Genomic DNA, 16,915 nt, shown 5'->3' on the forward strand with positions numbered 1-16,915 from the left:
AAGGATTAGGCAACCTTCCTTCGTGTACTTCCCCTCACAACCATTTCTTCAGCGGCCAGAGGAGTATCATCTGTTTGGGAATGGAATGGAAAGGCAACTCCAAGAGAGTCTCTTCCTAACCAGGGGAATGGGCATTGGCCCCCCAGAAGCCTCCTAGGAGGACACAGGTGAGGTGGAAGGCAGCTGAGTCCCATACAGATGCACTGTGGAGGTGTGTAAGCATGACAGTGCCCTGGTAAAGTGCTGTGGCTCGTCACTGGATATCATCTTTGAACTGCATACAGATCAGGCATTATGGCTGGTGGTCCCTATGATGAACATTTCATAAGAGACCCCATTATAGTTAAATGATGAAGAAACTCTTGAAAGCCTATCAATTTATGAGAAAAGTGCAATTGTTGAAAGCACTGGGAAATACACTTGGAAGAAGGAGAAATTTTGATATTTTCAAGAAAGGCAAGATTTAGTTTCAAAACTTGTGAGAGAATCACAAATGCTTGAGGTCTAATCCTTTCTCTACCATTCTTGCTTGGCTTCAGTGAAACATAGCCAGTCCTATTATTAAATGTGGAGAGTAATCTCTAGTGCCATTTTATTTCCAATGAAAAAGTTTTATGGTTAGCACTTGCATTCTCTGAAATATCTAATATTAGGATTCTTTGCTCATAAGATCAGAGTTATACATTTTAAATAGAGGAGGTGAAAATAACAGTCAACAATAGAATATCATAAATGAAATAAATTTTTGATTCTTTTGTATTCAAAGACTTGAAAGTGAAAGCTTAATTTACTTTGTATTTTCTACCATTGCAATCACAGTTAAAGACATTTAATTAAATAAAATATAATAATGAAAAGACAAAAGAACAGTTGATCAGAGAGGTGAATGAAGTTTTTGAGTTTTATATAATAGGGATATGGGAAGTTGACAGTGGTGAAGAAAAACATCTTAAGGGAAAAGATTTGTGTAACTTTAGAATGTTTTACATCTTAAAGAGTAAACACTTGCTGCTGTACAAGAATCAGCTACAATATTGTTACAGATTTCAACAAGGAAGCTGCGCAGTTTGTGAATGGAGAAAGCAAAACAAGAGTAAAAATATTTTGTAACCACATTACAGTATAGAAGCAGGAAGTGAATTATAGAGTTTTCTAAATCTGGAAATATTAATAATCAAACAATATCAGCTTATTTCCAGGTAGTCAGAATTAGGTCATTTAAAAAAATGCCTGTAATCTGATAGATAAACTAGCAATGCATGCATTCTTTAAAATGAAAGTGCCTGCTCTCAGTATAGGCTTATTATGTCTTACGATGTATCTTTACATTGAGGACTTCTGTTTTTAACAGTGGGTTGTAATATGTCTTTGCAGTTATGAGATGTCTCCCACCTTCTGACCAAAAAGGCAAAAGTAGACTGGAAATTTCCATTTTGATAAGAAAGCCTTAAAACAAAAAATGGCATGGGTGTGGTAATGCAAAATATATGTTGACATCATGGGCTCTCAGCCAGATCTGTTCTGAGCTGATCCTACCTTCTCTCCTTCCTGCTTTTTCCTTTCCCATCTTTTCCTTCTTTTCCATTCTTCATTGCTCCAACCCTATGATGGCCAGATATGAAATGCTGCCAGTCAGGATTCCCAAGCTTCAAAGGGATCTCTCATCAGCTGAGACAAAGCCTCTTTTGTGTAGCTCTTGGAGAGTGTCCCTGGCTGCTTCTGCGCAGTTAGGGAACTTTAGTGTTTCTCTTCCCTCCAGCCTCTTGCTGCACCATCTGGATGTTGCAGGGATGGTTTTTGTGTTTTCCCCCAGGTTGCAGGTGAGGTATGATTGTATGATTGCAGTCGGTGTGATGTTCTGCAGGGACATATCATTCTACATGAATGGATGCAAACCAGTCTCTATTTTTTTTTTTTTTTTGGTGAGGAAATCTCTCCCTGTAAGGTATATGTCTTAACCTTGTGTTTTGCCTGCTCAGCAATCAGCAATACACTTGTAGTTGAAATTCTTACCAAATGGAGTTCATGGATACAGTCACAGAAAACTGTGAAAAAGAAAAGTAATAGAATTAACATTAAAAACTTTTTGATACAATTGGAATGAGGTTCTGAGGCTCAGGAAATACTACTGTGCTTTCTGAAGGATGTCTCGGATTTTGCAGGATCTGTCAGCTTGATTTCACAGGGCTTTGCTCTAATTTTCCATGTCCTGTTCTCCAAAAATGTGAGTGCAAACAATATGCCAAGTGCAAGCACTGGGAAGAGTTCATCCTTCTCCTTTGAGGAAGTGATATTAAATGGGTAAGAAGGCAGACCAAGAACAGCCACAGTAAGTCACATCTCTGATCTGTTTAACTCAGTATTCTATCAGCTAGGGTAGCTAGCAGGAAATATTTAGCAAGAATACCAAAGATAGGGCAAATACAGTAGTAGTCTTTCTGTAAGAGAATCCAAGAACTGGGAGAGAGGGATGAGAGCCACTGGATGAGGCTTCTGAAGTTCTCTTACCTATTTGCAGTGCAGAATTTTAAATTGCCTACGATTTATTCCCATGTAGAAAGACAGAGCTTATTAATGGCTTTGCAAAAGGAAAAACTTGCATTTAATTTCTCTTTGCTTCCGGCAGTTGAAGTTTAACATCACTGCTGGGGCCAGAGACTTCTCAAGGCAGATGTAGTGTTCTTCTGCATGTCAGCAGCAGAGTGGTGGTTCTCCCCAGGGCTTTCACACACTTGTATTTTCCTGTTTTTTTTTCCACTTCACAAATCCAGAAGATCTTACCTCTGGTCAGTGGCTCAGGGCATCCATGCCTGTCTAGATCACGTGGCTCTTTTTTATTGTTGTTGTAAGCCTATGGGACTGGGACTGTAGGAGTGAAGTTGAAGGTTGACACAAGTAGCCTTCTGTGCTGATTTAAAAAAAAAAAAAAAAAAAAAAAAAAGGCCTCATATAAAGGTGGAGGACATTCATTTTTGAGAAACAAACAAACAGAAAAACAGCAAATTGGAAAAATTACTTCCAGAGACTTGTTCACTTTCTTTTGGAACTGAGGGACCTGTGAGGGTAGTGGCCTAGTGACCACTTCAGCTTCCCTGCTCAACAAGAAGGATGTGAGCGTGCAAAATTTCATGCGACAGTTTCTTGGGTAAGCATTACATTTTTCACAGATGTCTCAAAGACGGAATGCAATATGGGATCCGCTTTCTATGATTCAAACTGAAGGAGAACCCAGAAAGGTGTGCTGTGAGTCACCTCTTGAAAATACTTTGAGATGCTCTTAGGAAATGCTCCTGGAATATTTGAGTATTGAAAAATATCATACTGAGCCTAAATCAGCACAGCCTTTTTACACTTCGTGGTTAACAAAGGGCACACAAAGACACAGCTAAGGGCAGAGCTAGGGGGTACAACAAGGAGAAGGTTCTTCTGACTGCATTATACAGTGGTTACAGGATAGTGCAGTTCTTTGTCCTTCACTGGGCAAAACTCTGGCACACATCTTTTATTCAGCATTTAACAAAACCATTGCTGTGCCGTGGCTGCATTTCTTGGTGATGCCAGTCTGACATTACCTTGGGGTAGAAATGCTTTAGGTATAATAGAAGTGTACCTTGCAATAATGAAAAATCCTTTTACAAGCTAGAGAGTAAAGCACTCAGAACAGAAGAGCTGCTCTGGTGGCCCCAAGGTGATGCCTCCCAGAGCAGAGAGGTGAATGCACAACAGCAGCAGTATTTTACAATAATTTACATGAAGAGTAACAGAATGACAGAACATGAAGCTACAGTGAAAACAGATGAGATTTCTTTTTTTCTAGCACTAATGACAGTGAAATGTTCCCACTAAGAATTTTATTGAAACTATATGTTTGGGGGAGGAAAGAAAAATATGGTTTTATTCTTTCTTTCTTTTTCCTTTTTCCTCCATCATCTTTTAGGGGGCAGCTTCTCCGTGAAAGGTAAACTTGATTTAAAAATAGAGGATAGAAAAGGCATATTATTTTTCCTTATGTCTCACTGCCCAAAATGACTGTATGCTTTTCCCTGTTGCTTTCTCTGACAGATTTGTAGATGGATGGATGGCAAAACCAACTGCAGCATGCTACCTTTATAATGTAAAAGGGCCAAGGGCCATTTGAAAGGTGGCTAAGGTCACAACATGTAACGTGTTGCTCAGCAACACCTTGGAGCCAAGGAGTCTCTCATGCTGTGACTCAGCTCCTCCCAGGTATGTGCCTTGGCTGTCTCCCAGCTCTTCAGCAAGACGTGGGCATGCAGCTGTGCCTGCTTTTCCCTGGGGAGCAAATGCAGGGGCGGGGGCTATCACATGCTGCCTGGACACCAGGGGATCCAGGACAGAGGGTGGGGATGGGGGCAAGAGATGCACTGCAGAACCCTATAGGTTTAATTCTGTCATTGTCTGCAGCCTATAACAAAGTGTTACAAAGGCTGAGACATACAAGTGGTTCCAAGCAAGTGGTGTCAGCACCTTCAGTGAGTACTCCTCCTTCCACCTTCCCTTCTCTCAGAAAATACAGTGTTTGACAGGTAACAGATAACATTGCCAGGCAGAGGAGTTTCAAACACTTAAAAGGCTTTCATTACTCAGACTAGAGTGGCTCACCATAGCTGGCTGGGGACACCCCTCTATGGGCACCACAGCAAGGAGAAGTGGATTAACTGTAGGGTCCCAGCAGCCAGTACCTTCCTCTGCATTTGCAAATAGCCTGGGAGAAAGCAACCAAAAACCTTTGCTGCTTTTGCTTCCACTTTAAGGGGATGGAGTGGGAGGCTGGAGGCATGTAATATCTGATTCATGTGGTGTTTGGTGCAGAGGAGCTGAGAGTTATTACCATCCCAGTGGCCTAGGGCAACAGAGGGATCTTCTGGGAACTGGCTGCAATGGCTGCTGTGGTTGAGCTATTCCGGTTTATACACAGCAGTAATATTTCTGTGGTGTCCAATGTTTTAATCCAGATCAGCAGGTCTTTACTACACTGACCTACAGATCTCTATCAAAACTAATGCAAGTCCCTTCTGCTTTCAGTGAAAAAGGTGGTTCGGTAACCTTCTGCTGCAATGTTGCTCTTTATTGCACGAGTAATTGCCCTGGCCTAGCAAGTCTGATGCCTTTGTGTTTGTTCAGGTTTTGCACACTTGAATGGTAATGCAACACTCAAGCAAAGAGATATAAACTGCGGAGCCTCTTGTGTTTCTAACAAACAGCACATATAATCTCGCTGTCTGCTTTTGCTCTAATTTGTGGGGCTCCTTTTCCCATAAAGGCCTGTGAACATGGCATTGGAGGTTTTTGCCTCAGGTCTCTTGTGATGTTTTTGATTTCTCATCGTGTTCACAATGACAGAGCCCCTTTCAAGATTCAGTTTGAACTGGCGGTTCCTTTTGCTTGCAGTATTCCAGCTGCTGTGTAAAGGCTGACTTCAGGGGCTCGCCATGGTCATGCCAGGGCCCCTCCTCCATATGCCCGCAGTTCCTAGGTGTGATTAACGGGGTTTCTTCATGTCTCAGCCATAAAACTGCACGATCAGATCCAGTCCAACAGTGATGCTTTGTAATAAAAAGCTCCTCTCCACAGACATGAAGGAGCATGATGACTGTCAGGGAACCCAATGCCCCAGTCAGAGAGAAGGACTCAGTCCCTGATGGGGCTGTCCCAGCAGTGCCATCAACCCCATGTGCTGGGGGTGACGCCCAGCACTGGCAACAGCTGCTCTCCAGAGCACCCTTCAGTCTGAGGGTATGGGACACATTACAGGACATAGGGGAAGAGCATTTGGGGACGGCACAAAGCTTATTATGGGATTTTTGGAGGAGGAAGCAAAGGTAGGGAAAAGGAGGGATCAAGGTGATCAACTCCTTTTCTGACTGAGGGCACTGCCTTCTGGGTGCATGTGTGTATGAAGCTCTGTCTGGGGCAGACGGAGAGGTCTGTCTGTGTGTGTGGTCTGTGTGTCTGGCACAGGAGGGCCTCAGCCTCAGGGGCTCGTTTGCCCAGGTGCCAGCAGCTGAGGAGACTGGGATCCAGGGGTCAGGAAACCTAGAGTCTGAGCCAGGGAGCTGCTGGAGGGATCCACCTTATGCATGCATACATGTGTATTCCTATTAACAGAAATTCAGCCAGAGAGGGGAAGAGGATGAGGCCACTTGCATTTGCATTTGTGTGAGTGCTGAGCATGGCTGTGCTGATCCGTGTCTTAGGTCATGCCTATAGGTGTGTATGCAGCATACACGTGTGCTTGTGTGAGTGCCCTTTGGCCTCGCCAGACCTGGAGGCATGCCGAGGGCAGCCCTGCCTCTCTCTGCCTGTTGGATTTGGCAGCTTCTTACAAGACCCCTTTTTTCCACCACATTTTAAAAGTTGGTCTAACAGCATGTGCCATGTTTTGCTCTCACATGGCATACAGGTACACATCTTGTTTTCAGACTTAACCTCCTCTTGTTAACCAGAATCCTTTAAAAACATGGTTTGACAGACAGTGCTATAATCAAGAAGCTGCTTTCTGACTCCTGCTGACTCTTTTCTGTTTTGCAGTCACCCACTGCTAGCAGTAAAGCATTGCATTTAGACTTATTCTAACAATTTCAGTGTTTCAGCTGGCTCCCCGGTGTTTTCATAGCGCATTTGGTCCTGGGAAGAACTGTCCATCATCCAACAGTTAGGCCCTAACAGAGAAAGGGAGACCTGATGCACACAAACCAATAAGCATTGCTTAACTTCTGCATAAGACAGAAAACATTTCTAACTGACTTACACAAAAGCTTCTTAATACTGCATTGGCTTTCTTTTCAAAAGCTGTCTTTTATTTTTGCCTAGTAGCTTTTTTTTTTTTTTTTTTTTGGTGTGTGGAGCAGGTCCAGGATAAAACACATAATTAAAACTTGTCTTCAGGGCAAATCATCCAGGTAAGCATTTTGGTTTTACTATAGGGTAAGCGGGTAAGCTTGGTATTTCCTGTTCCATAATTCAAGTTTATGGCAGCAGACTAATTTGTATGCCAGATCCTGTACAGAGAGCAGTAAATTTGGTGCCACAGCTTCACTTGTAGGATGATTCATATCAGACTTATAAACATAACACGTTATCACATCAGATGATGTCTAATATCTGTCTACCATTCTTGGAAGTGAACAAGAGTGATGAGATAAGAACTGTAACAGAACATCACTGATTTCAGGAAATTAACTCTTTTTCACTGGAAACCAAAAACTAAGTCTAAAGATTGGGTTTCTTTAGGCCCTTTTTTTTTTTTTTTTTTTTTTTTTTCCAAAGATCTCTCAGGAAATTACTCTTATACTATGTTTCACATTTAATGTGGGTTTTGGAAGCAATGTCCTCTGGTATTGACTTGTCATACCTACATGGAAAAGCTGAAAAGACATAACAACAGAAATCTTTAACCTAAGAAAGGTACATGGTAGGTGGATACCATAAAAAACAGTCAGGTGCAGTGTGGGAGTTAAAATACAGACAGACCTGAAAGCAGAGCTGTAACATTGCTGAGAGACCAAATCAAACATAACCTTGATTCAACAGAATTGACTCATCTCCAGGCAGACACAGGCTATGCAAACAATCTAGACTGACATAATTTCTGAAAGTGAACAGCTTCTATCCAGCTTGTGATAAGAGAACATTGAAAGAAGGAAGTTATTTTGATTTATTTGGACTACTAGTTGAAGCAGTGCCATTCATACAATAGTTCATCCTAACAACACTTTTACCAACTTCACAAATGCACCAAACTTCTTTTAGAAGATCATTGTTAGTATTTTACTTTGCTGTTCAGCAAGTGACACTGTCTTTGTCACTCTACACTACACAAACATTTTAATGGAAGACCAAATAATTTATTCTGTCATAGGATTTTCTATGTTTACAAAGTGATTTTGTAGGAATGGTCCAAATTCAGATTAAGGTTATCTGTATTCTTGTTGTATTTCCAAGTGCTTGACTTTGCTACTCTTATCATCTCTTGATGTGATTGGGATGTAAAGGGTACAGGAAGAGTCAGGATGCCCTGGGAGGGAGCTGGAGGCAAGATATAAGCCCAGCCCAGCCCTAGCAGATGCCGTGGCAGAACACCATCCAGGGGAACAGGGGACAGGGTTGGAGACTGATATTCTGCAGCGTCACTGGGGCGGGGACTGAAGGCCCTGGGCTGAGCTGAAATGGGGCTCCTAGCCCATGGCCAGGGATGCGGAGGGGAACCAGGTGAGGCTGGTAGGGCCAGTAAGACACTCAGGGCTCTGATGGTAATTTTCTTTTTCTTTCTTTCTTTCTTTCTTTCTTTCTTTCTTTCTTTCTTTCTTTCTTTCTTTCTTTCTTTCTTTCTTTCTTTCTTTCTTTCTTTCTTTCTTTCTTTCTTTCTCTCTCTCTCTCTCTCTCTCTCTCTCTCTCTCTCTCTCTCTCTCTTTCTCTCTCTCTCTTTCTCTCTTTCTCTCTCTTTCTCTCTCTCTCTTTCTCTCTTTCTTCCTGTCTTTCTTGTTCTTTTGTTCTTTTTTTCATTCTTTCTTTTTTCTTTCTTTTGTTCCTTTAGTTCTTTCATTTTTTTTTTCATTCTTCTTTTTTTATTTTTTTATTTTTTATTTTAAACAAGCAAATAAAAAAAAAACACACTAAATTATGCCATGTAGCTTTCCATGATATTGTAATGTTTAAGCCTATCCATGGACCTACAAAAGAGGAAGTGATAGGAGGAGCAGGTTGCTGGATTGCTGTCACAAGCTGGAGGAAGAGGTGTGCATTGCAAGAAGCTTTTCTATGAAGCAGGTCTGGAATCAGCCTTGGTCTCTGAAGTGTCCTAGGGAACATGGATTTTTTAATCTTTTTTTTTTTTTTTTTTTTTTTTTTTTTTCTTTCCTGAACTCAACCACTTCTTCCCTGTTCTTTCTAACTTCTGCACATCCTAATTTTGTATCTTGCTCACCCTATTTCTCTCTTCTACTTCCCTCTTCTAAGCTAGCCACGCCCACTCCTTTTCTCAGGAACAGATGTCCACATTGAGGTACCTGGTTGCCATCCTGTTCTTACCCAATTTGTCAAAAGGTAACTTGCCTAGCTCTTCTAAGCCTGCTTTCAGACACTATCCCTATCTACTGTCTAGTCTCTTGTTCTGAGTCCCCTTGCCTAGCCAGTTCCTTCTTCTCCAGTCCTGGTTTCCTTTGGCCCTGAGCACTTCTGTCCTTGTTCCTCACCTTCACTTTTCATGAAGGAATCAACAGTGAAGGAGTCCAGTGAAGGAATCAACAGGTATCCTTTCTCAGGCTGCATTGAAGACAACTCCAACAAAGCCCAAATAAACTTTTACTATACAACATGTACAGCTGCATCCAACTCAACTGCAATATCAAAATATCAAATAATGAAGTGATTCTTAAGAATGAGAGAAAGCAGCTATCAAGGTAGATGTCACAACAATTTATTGCATGAATTATTTGTTAGATGTGCCACAGAAATGAACTCTTTCCTAAGGAAGGAGTCAAAAGTGGTTGAAAACTTTATAGTGTTGATTTACTGATTCATCTTCACAAACAGGGTGGGAACCTAGAGAGGATTATATTGTTCATGGTATTTCTTTAAGACCTTCTGCAAATTAGAACCTGTCTTGTGAGACTGATGTTTTTATAATTTGCTGTTAAATTATCCCCAGCCAAAGCTTCATTTTTTTTTCCCTGCAACCATGAGCCATACAACTGAAGTTACAATCAAAACAGAAGTTCAAATTACTCTCCAGACTTTCCATGCTGACTTGTTATACTCAGAATTTATGGTCCAAAATTATTCCCACCCCTGGAAATTGTCCTTTTTTTTTTTTTTTTTTTTTTTTTTTTTTTCAGATATTTTAATAACATCATTGCATCTTCTGTTTAGAAAGCAGATGTCATCCACAGACTAGCAGGACAAACTCCAGGCAGAATGCTAGCTCAGTCTCTAGTGCTCCTTCAGTGCTTTCACAAATTACACTGACTTGTGTTTAAAGGGATAAATTGGAGTTTTGTCTGAATAAAAGCTTCATCTAAGTAAAGACTTCAATTGAGGCCTTTAGTCCTACAATTAGAAGCATCTGTTCCAATGTAAAGCTAACATGATTACTGAAGCAACCTTTGATGACCAAAATTCTCTAGCCTGAAATAAAATTAGTCTTAAACAAATTTGGTTTTCTGCCCAGGGTACAGCTGAGCAATCAGATTTCAAATGATTGGTCTAACCCTTTATTCAGCTTGAAAAATTGGGGGGATTTAAAGGCTAAGAGCTTTAAACTAAAATATTGTAAGTTTACACTATTGATCATTAAAGAAGGATTGGGTAGCTACAAAAGATTTTTGGTGTCTGAAGTTCTGGTAAGTATTATCTCAGTCTTCTGCGGCTCAGGAATATGGGTGTATCACATTCCTGTATTACATGGCTTGTAACTATAAAAATTAGGGACAGTTGTTTTCAGAATGAGCAAGAATAATAAGGTTAGTCTACTCTGTACTATCCCTTGAACAATATACACTGTATTTCTATATAAAAAAAATCTTTTTCAGAATATGTTTTTAACATTTCCAAAATGTTATCAATAGTTGAAAGAAAGAAAAAAATATTTCAATATTAAGTGTTTTTACTGTGGTTGTGTAACCACAATAAATGTCAAAAATCCTTGATCAGATTGTTCTTTGTTATACTGCCGATGGGCTCATCAAGCAAGCTTGGAGGAAAAACAGTCCAAATGCATAAAAAAAGACAAATGTATTAAGGTAGCTTTGACATCTTTCTAAGGAGACACCCTCCAAAGGAGCATATTTGTACAGGTGTTGGTTTGTATTGTCCTAGCAAGATCTAAAATCTGTCCCCTAAAATTCCTCTAAAATTTTTCTGTAGATACTGAACTGGAGACCTACAGTGTTTTTTCCCCTTGCTTATGCTCAAAAATTATGATTAGGTGGCTGTTTTCGCATTATTATTATTATTATTATTATTATTATTATTATTATTATTATTATTAATTTTTTAACATAGAGGTCCTGAATGAAGTTCAGTGCATTGTCTCTGAAGTAGAATCTTGCTAAACAGCCAGCCAGGATACACATGGTGCCCACAATCATGTGTTTCAAGTGTTCACAGCATTTAATTTTTGTTCCCTCAGTCTCTGTCCTGAAAATATTTCCCACAAAATCAGGACTGTCTCACTCAAACTGGGATGGCAGGTGACCCTAGGTTAATGATGATATAAAATTTGATTCATTTCTTATTATACAGTATGTCAGTTTAAAAGAGTATGTGTAATATCCTCAGACTTCTGTGAGTTGTTTTAATAATAAATAATACATGTATTATTCTTTGGCAAAACTGTGAGAAAAGATCTAAGGAGCAGAACTGTGTCAGTGTAGTTCAGTGCACGTTACCAGTCCCAGCCCAATACAGAGCTCTGAGATTTATCCTTGAAAAAGTTTAGCCTCATTTCAGGTTTCATATACACATTTATAGCTCACCCCAAACACAGAGATTAGTCCTGCTGAGTCCCTAGGTTCATTGGTAGCGTAATGAAAATGCTTGGCTGTATTTGAGCAGATATCTGAGCTGGTGGGGTTAACTGGAACCAACACTAACTGGTGCTGCGTTTCTGCTATGGCTGGAGCCAGATTACGCAAGAGTTCTTTCTCTCTTGCATTATAGGGCCAAGACGTGGCTTATGCTACATGATAGGAACAGAGCTAGGGTACTTGTATACTTCAGCTCTTAGCAAGAGGTGGTCACCAACACAATGCTTTTCAGACTGCAGTGGGTGGGCTTCTGGCAATGTGGGCTTCTGTCCTTTCTGCACTTTCTGCTCAGCCTTCACTCTGCACATGGGTGGGAGCAGGAGATGTCTGTGTAGGTCAGGAGATTCACAGTTTGAATGGTCCGGAGGTCAGGGCTCAGCCTGACTAGCCTAGGCACAAGCCTATCTTATTTGGTAAACAGTGTTACCTCCACTGCAACATATATTTGGGCAAATTCTGCCAAACATTCCAAACCAACCTTTTTATACTTGCCTCTGGGAAGATGTTGAAAGCTTTCAGCTCCTATTAAACTCATCCTTCACATAGGTATGGGTAAACCTTTAGTGCACTTTTAACTTCCCCAGGCTTAGGACAACAGGGAATAAATTTTCTTTGGTCTGCAAAAGTACAGTGTTTTCTTATGTTTTGTCTAGTACTTGAGACATGGGCATGTTCACCAGCTTGCAGGCTTGGATGAGTGCCCACAGTCTTCGTACTCTGCACCTTGGTGTTTCCAGCAGGAAGGAACCCAGATGCAGTGGCCAGACCCAAGTGTCCCACCTAAAGCAACAGGGATTGGAACTGCAAAGTACCTACATGCCCTACAGTCCTAGGGACTGGCAGGTTACAACTGACTGGTATATTCATTGTACCTTCCAGCCCTGCCTTTGTCACTGTCTACAACCAAAACATTGTTCCAAGTCCTGGAGCTGCAGATAAGTTCCTATTTAACTCATTTTAATGCAACTTTCTGAACTGTACTTTGGAAATTACATGCAATCTTTACATCTGGTATCTTTAGTGATTCCCATGATGATCAGTGGCTTGGGGGAGCAAGACCAAGTCTGCAGAGTTTGTGTAGCTATGTTCTGGTATAGTCTAACAGATTTTCTGTGGACAAGTTTGGACATGAAAGTATTAAATCTGTAAGAGAAAAACTTTGAGAAGGCTGTTTGTGTCTTCCACAGTAATCATCATTACCACCCACATCATTAAAAATATTCCAGAAAACTCTGTGTTAGATAAGATAAAGATTCCTAAGCTGCTGGTTATAAATAAAGAACAATTCATGTTTGCATGTATTATGCTGCTAGTCATGATTTAATAATCTGTTTTAAAGATGTTAATTTTAGTAAGACATTGGATAAAACAAAATGACTTTTCTTTAACTACACTGTCTTTTTATTCCTTTAAAAATATTAAGCTTAGAAGAGAGAATGTCATAATATGAGGTGCTCTCAAAAGAGACCTTTTGCAGATGTGAGAAGCATGGAAAAGTAATACCAGGCTGGTTTATTTTGCTGATGAATCACAAGCTGACAACTCAGTGATAAATAGTGTGTGGCATTGAATTGATTATTTGTCTTTTTATTTTTATTTTTTTTTCTCTCCTTTTTTACCCCACTTGGACTATTCTGCTTACATGGCATTTTGAAATAAACCAGAAAGTGAGAAAATCTAAAAAGGATAGAAAAAAGTTATAGTTCTATTAAGAAATTCCATCTGTTTTTAAATTTCTAAATGAAATGAGCTTAGGTCCAAGTAACATTAAAAATCACGTCAATCAGTTTTGAAAATGCACTGGTAGATATGAAGTTCCCGTGTGGAAAATATATCTTTCTGCACGAAACAGAGGCAAAGTATTTAACTCATTTGCCTAAGCCAATGAAAGGCAAGGAAATATGTGCTGCACCTTTCTGAGGAACACCTCCCATTGAAAACACTTGTTCCACATATTGGGAACACTGTCACAGCTCCCTCTGGGTAGGTGTACCTTTCCATCTGCCTGTGGGAGCAGAGGAAAAGCTACTCCTTCAAAGGGGAATTAGTGATTATGAAACCTACATCCAAATACCAGCAGCTGAGAAAACAACTGTTTCCTCATTAAAGAGAAATTTCATAAAGGCCTTACTTCTATGCTGCATTACTATTTCCTAGGCTGCTTGGTGGTGCTCCCTGTTTCGTAACTATGCTCTTCTACAACAATGTTCTACAACAGAGTGTAACTTGGGAACCTGGCCAAAAGTGATAATCATATTTGATTAGAAAGACTTCAGTGCCCAACAGTTGCAGATTGTAGGCCTTTCCTCTCTCACAAGAGACAAACCAATGGTGCACTACAGATTTATACTTTGTTATCTTTCATACCTATGATAATTTTTTTTTTTTGAGTCATGTGAGCTGTAAGAAGCATAATTTTCAGCTTGAAATATTTCTTCAGAAATGAAGCTAGGAGATTTTTTTTTTCTGATTTTTGTTATACAGTTCCTCTTTTCTACCGACACATTGCTCTTCTGCTTTCCTTCTTGTCCACCTGACTTGAATGATAATATATTTTACAGATTTCTGTTGAAGTCTCTATTAAAATAGGAAGTGTTCTCACTCAGGCTTCAATTTATATTTTTCTACTTCTGCCTTTTAGTTTTTGACCCACTAAAATTTCCTGGAGTACACTGCCTCCTGCAAGCAGATAAACTATCTAGTCCAACCACACAGTGCTTTCATAAGAAAAGCTTTAAAGCTGTTTATGCAACATCCTTGCATATTATCATTCAGCTATCAGGTCTTTTGATGTACATAATACTTTAGAAGATGCTGAGTAAATAATTTCAGCTCTTTGAAGTGCTAGACTTATTTCCATTCTGCAGATGGAAATCACTGGAGCATAACAGACAAGCACTCAATTACAGCATAGCACTGCAAAGAGCAGAGATTTGTGTGAGCAAGAACTGTGTTATCCTGAGTGTTCTTAGTACAGTTGAGATCTTGGGGCACACTTGCAGCACTGGCAGTGGTGTGCTGGTCAGATACATAGTTTGATGTGCAGAGAATACATCCACCCCATAATCCCACCCCCATGTTTTAATATATATTTTTAGAATAATGTATCTTGATCAAAGAAGGCAAAATTCAGAAACACATTTCCAAGGTAAGTAAAGACTTTAATTATAGCACCACTATTAATCTTAGAAGTATTTTCTATGGATTTTCTACTAGTAATTTGCTACAGATTTTCCTTGCATTTACAGTGCCGTAAGACCATGAGGTCTTACATAGAGGTGTCTGCATGCTTGTTATGACTTAAGAGGAAGTTACCTGGAAGTAACCATGTGTGACAGTGTCCTGATCTGGCTGTCCATGAAAGGATTTTCAAGGTCTTGAACGGGATCTGGATCATTCTCCTACTGCCATAGTCATTTGCCTTGAGACGCTCACTTGCATCCTCTTCAATTACCTTTCAAACACTCCAGCTGTTGAGGCTAAGAATTTGTATCCATTGTAATTTGGCTCCATCACATATTTTATGTAATGGGTGTGCATAGTGCCCTATCAAAACGCAGAGCTCTGTGCTTTGCTTCACATATAGACAAATAATGATTAAAAAAATAAGAAAAAATATAAGCACATGCATCCTTGTATGTACCAAATGATTCTTTTTTTTTCTGTCTCCATGGAAGTTCTGAATTAAACTACAAGTTGTTGCTATTAAATGGTACCAGGTCTGCAGAGTCCAGAAAAGCACTTCTGCATTTGTGATCTCTCTTTTGTGATAACCACCACAATATTACAGTCTGCTCCTGCAGCGGCAGGAAATTATATTCAAATTTTGCATTTCTGCTTAGCCCACATAGATATTTAGCCGGAGATAATAAGAAAATACTTCACAATTATGCTAGCTAAGAGTCTATTATCCCTTCAAATCCATGGTCTGTGCAGAAGGGAAAGCTGAAAGGACTATTTCGGTCATTTAGGGTATATGTTTCTCTGGCACACTCATAATCTGACCAAAGCCATTATTTGGAAATCATTTGCACTCAATCATTTTGCCTGTTAATGAGGAGTTACTGAATCCTCCAAGCATTAATCCCATTTAGGAAAACACAAAGGCAATCTGTACCTTGTATCAAGCAATTATGATTGCATTGAGCTTGAGGAATTCAGTCATTTGTTGGAGGTTGCTTTTCCCACAACAGACCCTCTAAATAGAATTACCAAGCCTTTCAAATGTTAATTTGTTAAGAAAAATATAATGGCTAATAAAGACAATTAGGTTTGTATTGTAAATACCAGACTGCAGGACTAAAGCTGCCATGGCTTGTGAGGAAAGTGTGGCAGGAATCTATAAAATTACTAAGGATGGAAACTATCTTCCTACCAGAACAAAGAACATGCAGATATTAGCATTGGTCCCCAGAATATATTTCACTCCATGTAAAAGTAACACTGAGCCAAAGAAAGTGAGACCTATTTTATTTTATTTTATTTATTTTATTTTATTTTATTTTATTTTATTTTATTTTATTTTATTTTATTTTATTTTATTTTATTTTATTTTATTTTATTTTATTTTTTGCACATAAAAATTTAGGTTTATGCAAGTGATATTGGAAGTTTGAGATTGTTAGTAAAAGAGTAATAAGACACTCTTGGAAAAAAAAAGAAGGTCAGATAAGAGCATCATATATATAAAAGCTTTGTGCTTGTAATTCTTTACATAGTGCTGCTTGTGCTTCAGAAAGAGCAGTTTGTTCATTACTGGGTCCCAGACTTCATGCCATAGCCCAGAGAAGAGCAGTGCAAATAAGTGTAGAAAACACGAAGTTTCAAGAAAAGTCTAGAAAGCAGACAACTAAGGGAAAGTGGTAGGTAGCATAGGACAGAAAGAGATTATATGATCTCTTGAAGGTTCTTCTAGCCCTGTTTGCAGGCAAAGTTCTTTTTGATTATTTTTTCTCATCTCTGATTGCTAATAAAATAAAATAAAATAAAATAAAATAAAATAAAATAAAATAAAATAAAATAAAATAAAATAAAACCCTAGACTGATTTTTCCTTCTTTTATTAAAATGATATTCTGCAATCACTCTCTTTGTAACAACCATTTTATTCCCCAAGGCAAATACTCATAAACAGCCTAAATAATACACAGAAATCGATGAAGCCATTTGTACAGCATGCTTTTCTGTGTTTGGTCATGAATATCAAATAACGTTCTCTATCCTTCCTCCTACACTACACTCCCCCCGTCCCCCCACTATATTTTGTTATTATTTCTCATGCAATCTCATGTGCTTGTTTTACTTTGTTAACTATACACGCTTATGTCCTCAGTTAGTGCAGAGGTTTTGCTTTTACATGCACTTCTGGCT

At 39.3% G+C, this 16,915-nt stretch overlaps 1 protein-coding gene and 1 long non-coding RNA gene across 4 annotated transcripts in view; one reads left to right on the top strand and one right to left on the bottom strand.

The window, feature by feature from the left end:
- AGR3 (anterior gradient 3, protein disulphide isomerase family member) overlaps nucleotides 1-4,029 on the bottom strand; it is a 44,451-nt gene extending 40,422 nt beyond the window's left edge. For all 3 annotated transcript variants that reach the window (XM_068674108.1, XM_068674109.1, XM_068674107.1), the window contains exon 1: nucleotides 1,537-4,029. The gene's annotated coding sequence lies outside the window, so the exon portion shown is untranslated. The remainder of the gene's footprint in view (nucleotides 1-1,536) is intronic.
- Nucleotides 1-16,915, top strand: part of LOC137852403 (uncharacterized) — a 31,917-nt gene that overhangs the window by 4,101 nt on the left and 10,901 nt on the right. Inside the window, exon 2 of the long non-coding RNA XR_011093806.1 lies at nucleotides 4,063-4,227. This is a non-coding gene — a long non-coding RNA (uncharacterized lncRNA). The remainder of the gene's footprint in view (nucleotides 1-4,062; nucleotides 4,228-16,915) is intronic.

This window comes from Anas acuta, chromosome 2, assembly GCF_963932015.1.
Source record: "Anas acuta chromosome 2, bAnaAcu1.1, whole genome shotgun sequence".
In the NCBI taxonomy this organism is placed as follows: domain Eukaryota; kingdom Metazoa; phylum Chordata; class Aves; order Anseriformes; family Anatidae; genus Anas; species Anas acuta.